Genomic DNA, 7,853 nt, shown 5'->3' on the forward strand with positions numbered 1-7,853 from the left:
CTCCCCAGCACCCCACCCCCGCCTCACGCCCACCTTCCACAGTCCTGCCCCTAGGAAGCCGCACCCGCCGATTGCGCCCGCACAGCACGCACCAGCCCCCCGCCATACCTCTAGCCGAGCCCGGCTCTTCTTCCCATGGGGCTGAGGGGGAGGGTTGCCGAGTGGAGGCAGACGGCCCGAAGCTGGAACCTATACACGGTTGACTGTGGGGACAGCAGAACGAAAGACTTCGGCAGGACCTTCACTCAGCTTATGTCTTCGGCCCAGCAAACACAAAATATCTGGAGTTCCCCCCAAACCTCCCTCTCTAGCCAGAAGCCTGCACCAGCTGGTCACAGGGTCATCAGCAACCAGTCCCCATCCCTCTTCTCGCAAAAGCAAAGGGACAGGGAGGTGGTAAAACAGTCCTAGGGCAAAGCCAGGGAAAACCTCAGGCCCAGGGCTCCTCACTCTGCACTGACTCGCAGTCTATACTGCCAGGATGCTCAGGAACACCCAGGTGTCCAGGCTCCCTGAGCAATCCCCAAACAGTTTTCAGGGGATGACTGGCAGGAAAGTACTTGGGCCTTCCCTGTGCTGAGACAGACAAGGAATGAGAGTGTTCCATGCACTAGTGGGATTGCAGTGATAGCAGCACATAAAAAGTTTGGGAGCTCAATTCTGTAAATAATCTGCCATCTGCATAACTCTGATTGGAAAGCAACAGTACAGATTATGTAAATTTATGGCGAAGTATAGCTTAGCTTGTTCCTACAGATACATCTGGTAATTTGTCGTACCAAAGGTTGATCCTTTGATGGATCCCTGAATGATCCCCTGGGAAAGACTTGGGGCACAGAAAGCACAAAAACTTAGTATCACCTTTAAAACAAACAAAATGATAGATTTACTGTAATCTGTCCAGCAAATGGTCAAATGGAGTACAGATGTTAAATAAATTGGGGAAAACAAAGGAAAAATCAGAAATCACAAAAAAGACTTCTTCCATTATCTTAAAATGCTTTAGAAAATGACAGAAGAGCTGACCACATGACTGTGAATCCAAGTGAGCATTGGTTTGTCATGACAAATTATTGGTTTCCTTCCTCTGGATAAAAGAAATCCCTATTCAAACAGAAAGGAAATGGCAACTTGAAACCTAATCCAAAGCCGAGTTACATCAACAGAAGTGTTGTAAATGAACGACTGATGTTGAAAAAAATCAAACATGGGGGAAAGGTAAAACAAGGAATGGCACAGGAGAAAAGGAAAACAGCTTTGCAGTCTCATTAAGAGATTATGTCTGTAGAATTCTGCTTTTAGATGCTTGTTCTAAGCAGAGACAGCTATTAAAAACAACTTTATATATTATTTTTTTAAGCCAAGTTATTTGTTTTCATCAATAGTCAGCAACCCCTTTCCTTATAATATCCTTCCCAGTATTAAAGTGTTTCCGGGTAACTTGGGGCCTGTGAACTCCTGGATCAATAATACCTACTGGTGACTGCTTGACAACCAGTGGAGTCCCTACTGGTTTCCATCCACAGCTGTTCCTTGGTATCAGAAACAAAAGGAAAATAAAAGCTGGGGAAAGGCATTTTCTCTACTTTAAATTCCTGTATGTAGGTTTTTCTTTCCCCAGAGGTCTTCCCTTGGTTCACACACCTCTTTTTATTTTGTTGCCAGTCCATAGAAAGAGGAACATCAATAATAAAGGCAATGGAGCAGCCCTCCTGGCTCCCTCTAACCAGCAAGGCAAGATCCTGCACACATTCAGAAATGAGGATCATAACACAGGTCTGGGTGAGGGGTGTGACTAAGTCATTCACTGAGCATATTCTGACAGTCCCAACTGCCACCTGGCAGTACTGCTCTGCAAGCTGGTGCCACTAAAGAGACATTGCCAACAAGGGAGCACCCACTGTCTATAGCTTGTAAACCTCACAATGGCAAGCTTTGATGGCTTTGTCTATGGGATGTTAAAAAATAATACAAATTTTAAGAAGGATTAGTTTAGGAAAGACTGGTTTAAAAAGTAAAATCTGAACACCGAAAAGAGAAAACTCCATCAAAAACAGCAATTTAAAGAAAAATAGTCATTATGTTGATGACTACAGAAGTTTAAGACCAGAAAGGACCACTGGGATTTCTCACCTAGTACTTTAGGTTAACTGTAGGGCTTACTGTCATTGGCTCTTGCATGTGGTCTGTAGTCCTTTTTTTCCTTAACATACAAACGTTGAATTAAGAATCAAGACTGATCTATTACAGGGGAAATGTTCCAATGAGTGCTTACAGTCATTTCTAAAAAGTTATAACTCTGCCTCTCTTTAAAATGCTGATCAGTCCTACATTGACTTCTAGGTTTTGTTGTCACTATGAATTTTTTCATGGAACTGCTGATTATTTTCTCCAGATGAGTTTTAAGGTTGTGATGATAAAGACATAGAATTAACACTCCGTTGAATGTCTTCCTGTAAGTCATATTTTCCATCCCTTCAACCGTTGCCATAAATCTTGTTACTCCTTGAATTGTGAACTGTAAGTGCATCAGATATTTTTTCAGCAGGGGTCAGGCCAGTGTTAAATGGATGTTACATCACAATTCAGATATTTTTTCAGCAGAGGTCAGGCCAGTGTTAAATGGATGTTACATCACAATTCTATTCTTACTGGGTACCCAGTCTTTCACCAGCTGAGGATTTGATTCAGCCTCCATGCTACCGAGTCTCCCTGATGTGCAGCAAGTGCTTATGCTGACTCACAGACCTCTCACCCTCCCTGAGTGGTCTTCAGGCCTGCTGCTCTCTAAGAGATGGCCAACAATCTTTGTACCTAGGTATTTATTACTCTACTTGGTCAAAATACACATAATTTACCTACATGGAGCTTTCCAAACAGTCCAGATCACTCAGCACTCATCTCTTTTATACTTTATGGCTTTCTTCTTTAACCTACTTGTGGTGGCCAGTGGGCCTGTGGTATCAAGGAACAAAGACAGTCCACTGGTGAGACAGTCCCTAGTATCAGAGAACCTCCCCAGGTTAGGGTGACAAAAGAGGCTTCTCCCAGGATGATCTGTTCTGGTATGTTAATGTACCCCAGTTCTGCTTACCTGGTTGGCTTGTTGACCTCTCCGCCCCTTGTTACCATATATGTCCCTGCCCTAAAGGATCTCCACTCCAGGTTCCCCCCATTGGCCCTTGTGCCATCACCACGCCCTCAGAGTTTCCCATTGGCTCCCATACCCTAGTCCCGCCTGCGTACCGCCCCTGTGCCCTCAGATCATTGGTCCCTGATGCTCGATCTGCTGCCATACTTAAACCTGGACCCTGCGTTGTTCTCTGGCTTAGTTCCTGGAACCTTCATGGTGTGACTGCAATAAACCCTGTTTGTGGAACCCCACACAGAGATCCTTCCAGGCTCTTTGTCATCGATCCATTCCTGGAGCTATCTGTGCATGTGTGCATGTACGCGTGTGAGTGTGTGGCGGTCCTGCTGAGTGGCTTCACTAAAGAGATGCTTTTAGGAAGGTTGCGGCACCTCATGCTCTGGCACCGACAAGCCGCTGCAGTCCACAACACCTACTCACTTTATCAGTAATGAGTTTATATTGATATACTGGATTAGCAAGATCTTACAGAGATAATTCTCGGCCCCAGTCCTTTGGAACCTCTGCACAATCAAATCAACTCTGGCAATGACTCCCAGTTTGTAATTATACTTAAGAACCTAGCATTTAATCAGTTTTTAGTCTGTGTCTTAAAGGCCATTTTGATTTTTGTATCCTATTTATTTACTGACACATCACACAATATTAAGGGTCTCCCAGACACAACAAATGTCATATATACAATGGATAAAAAACCTACAATTTTTTCAATTTCATCAGGTACTCCAGTAAAAGAGACTAAGGTTCCCCCATAAATTCTGGCTTGTCTAACAGAAGGCAAATAAACAGCAATGCTAGCTTTACCAGTGAAAACTAAAACAGTGCTTTAAAAAATGATATAAAATTAGTTTAAAAATTCCAGTTCCCAAATGGATTGCTGACTACATTTTTAAACAACCATTAAATACTACAATTATTTTACAACAAGTAATTGGCATTCACTATGAGGTCCATGAAGTACTAACTTTTAAGGAGATGTTTCTTTCCCTGGGGACTGCAAAGGATGGTGCCATGCCAAGAGACTAGTATGTCAGAGAAAGTTGCAAGAACTCATTTCCTTGCTGTGGAAGTGAACAGAATCCTAAGTCCAAGATTTAAATTGCTTTCATCTTTAATCATTCATCCTAGCAGATGCATGAGCAGTAGTGTTCTGAAAAGCTGGATACAGAATATTGCAATAATTAAATTTCACGTTATGAGAGAACAAAACACATAAGCATCCTTTGGCACAACTCTGAGTCTCCCTTAAACCTATCTTTCTGAAGCTGCGAAATGAGCATATATGCTTTAAGTGGACTCTGGAACAGGCTCAAAGATAATACCCACATTTAGAGGAACAGAAATGGGATTAAAAAGGCTTGAGATTTCCAAAGAAAAGAATTGGATGCATAGTTAGAAAAGCCACAGTTGAAAGAAAGTGAAACAATATTATTTGACATTTTTATTTAGGACAGGGAATGAATAGACCTATATGAAGAAAAGCAAAAACTAGAGAATATAGAAGAATATAAAGCTTATATTGTTTGTTTATAGGAGAACATGCATAACTGAATGTACAGAATTAAAAGAATGGAGTAAAATACTATGAGGAACTGCCATGGAAGTTGAGCTGAAAAATCCCCTGCTGAGTTGGCCCACTACAGCCACAGGATAAAAGTCACTTCAGGACTCTAGAAGCTCTCTAAAGGTATGTCTATCTGTTAGCATTGCTGTGGATCATCTTATGACAGTGTATAAAGGCAAGTTTTAATTGGTTTTTTTGATAATGAGCAGTGTAGGTATGAGCAAAGCAAAGCTGAAACTATGAGTAAATGAGTTTAGAGAGAGCACAGCTACCATCATTCCACTTTGGGCTGATTTGGTAATCAGCCATGACTTTCTTAAAGAGGATTTTCATAAAACACATCTAGGCCATTTTAGTACAATGATGAAAACATGGATGTATGAGTTACAGCAGCAAAGCCAAGCATGATGAAGCCAAGCAACAGCGGTGTTTCTGTGTGGAGGTTCTAGATTAAAGAGCTTGGGATACTTTTATCTTAGATGACTTCAAGATAATTTTCTCTATGTAAAAATACTTCCCTGACCATTTTCATTGCTTTGTACTACCAGAATATTTCATTACTGTTACAAGTATATTAACAATGGCAGCATTATTTATAGTCACATGGATCCTGATCTGTTGCATGTTGTGTTAAATGTTGTTAGTGAAGAGAGAGGGCTACAGCAGGGACTCCTTCTGTGTCTAAGATATGTGAGCCCAGGAAGGTTAGTAGTTACCAGGCACAGGAATGAAGACCAAGGATAAAATATTTTGTGCCATCGCCATGTGAAACTGCATGGATCTTTCAAAGTTAAAAGACAATTGGAAACTGGGAGCCTATTCCACAGCTTCTAGTTACATAAACTTTAAGTTGCAGGCAGAATCTTTTCAATACGCATTTATTTATGCAAGTGTTATGCTGCCAAGTGTCAGAGTGAACATATACTAATTTAGTGACATGATAATGCAGACAGTAAACAGTGCGGTTTTCAGCATCCATTGCCTGCAGGCCAGCAGGGCTGTGCAAAGAGAACAGGAGAATGAATGGTGTAATTACCTCTTCAAGCAATTTGGGTTTTCTTTGATTTATTACTTCCAGACATAAGGACCAGAGGGGCTGTTAAGCAACATGGTACCTGACAGGGAAGTGAAAACTCTTGAGATAACCAGTGAACGTAATCTCCTACACTTATTTAATGAGGGTAAAATCCAAACTGAATAGAGAGGAATAGCTTACAGGCAAAATATACATTTACAAAACAGAAAAATAAAGCCCTTGAAAGAAGGGTTTGAGGTTAGGCCTGTGCTGAAAGCCTCAAGAGACTACGGCATGTACATGTCTGCTTGCTAAATAGGAATATGATTATCCATGCACAGAAATTGTTTCCTGAATCCAACTCTTAGCCACTGTTTAATATCCATGTAGACAAATGTTCAGCTTAGGCAGCTATGGCAGAGAGGTACTAAAAGTAATGAAAATATGTGGTTCGTTTATTTTAAAAGGATATGCTTGCTGCTTTTGCCAGACTTGTTTGCTTTTTCTGCTACTGAGTTCTTTGCTGAAGACTGTCTGTCTGGAAAAATAATGTCTATGCAAATGATCTTAGAGAACTAGAATTGCTCAGCAGTCAGTTAGAAGCAGATGGTCTCAGTGACATTTTAGAAGATAACAATGGGTGAGAGAAAGCTTCTAAGCAAGACCTGGAAATACTAGCATAAAAAAAAAAAGCCAAAACAAAACCAAAAGCCAACAACAGACTTAAGGGAAAAGGGTACAAGAAATCCAAGGTAAAAAGATGTCTGTTGACCATGGGAATGGTTGCACTGAAGGAAAATGACTGGATATGTGGAGTTAGGGACAGAGATCACGCATCAGAAAAAAAGATTGAAAGTGGAACTCAAAACAAAACATCAAAAGATCCAGAAAGTTGATCTCCAAGAAGTTCACCCCCACAGGTAATGAAAGTTTCATCAATTACTAACTAATCTAACTGTTTGCTTTGGGACGCTCCCAACTGTGTCTCAAATTAATTACAGAAAGGCTGAGAGATAGAATGAAGTAATTACAGTTTGTTCAACTCCACCTTGCAACTGTTCATCTCTTTGACAGAGAGGAATGTGTGACAACATGCAGGTGGGACATAAATAATAAAGAGCTCTTCAACTTTGGTAGAACACCAATAGTGAACATCTGGCTCAAACAACAAAACAAAACAGATGTCCTCAAAAATGCAATTTATTGCAATCATAACTCGTATGTGGTGTCAACAGTTCCATGACACTTTTTTGGGGTGTTTGTTTCCTAATAAAAAAATGTTGAAAAATCTTGTATTTACTGTTTCCTTTTCATTCTAGATTTCCATTCATTCAAACATGTTATGCTCCCCACAGAAGGCTTGATAATTTTTATCTTAGCAGTTAACAATCATCTATATATCTATATGAAACAAAGATATGTTTGTAGAATTTTTTTTATTTCCATGCATTAAAATTTCAGGCTTTGCTTCCAACCAAAGATAACAACTCAGTAGAAAATCCATAATCTGTTTTTTAGCACTTGATTTTAAAGAAAAAACAAGAGGAATGATCCCAGAAAAGTAACTTTAAAAGGCAAGATTGAAAATAAAACAAGAAGTTGTTCCCATCTGAGCTAAAAGCTCTCTATTGAACAGACTTTAGTTTGCGCCCATAAATTAGAGATATGACACCATATATCCAGATAAATATAGATTTCTTTCAAGTTCATCTTTGAGATTTCAAGTTTCTAAAATGCAAATTAAACTTTTCCACTACTAACTTTGTTCTACATATTGATAGGAAAATAAATATATCAAGACTTCTTTGTATAAATATCCCTTTACTGGAATTTACAAAATTTCTGTATTTTCTATTGTAAATTAAAGCCTTGCAGCCCATAGAAAAGTACAGGCCAAGAGAAGTAAATTATCTCCACCTTCTCTGCTGGGCTGCTTTGATCACCTTTCTCACAATTCAGCTGCCAAGTACTACCAGACTTAAAGTTCTTGGTTAATGACTGAGGTGAATTAGTCTGTGATCTTCCTAGTACCAATTTCACACACCTGCAGTTCACCTTCCACCCTGGAAAGGACTACAGACCAGCAGCTTTTCCATCATGTCCAGCATGAATTCCAGCAGGAA

This window comes from Corvus brachyrhynchos, unplaced genomic scaffold, assembly GCF_000691975.1.
Source record: "Corvus brachyrhynchos isolate BGI_N302 unplaced genomic scaffold, ASM69197v1 scaffold416, whole genome shotgun sequence".
In the NCBI taxonomy this organism is placed as follows: Eukaryota; Metazoa; Chordata; class Aves; order Passeriformes; family Corvidae; genus Corvus; species Corvus brachyrhynchos.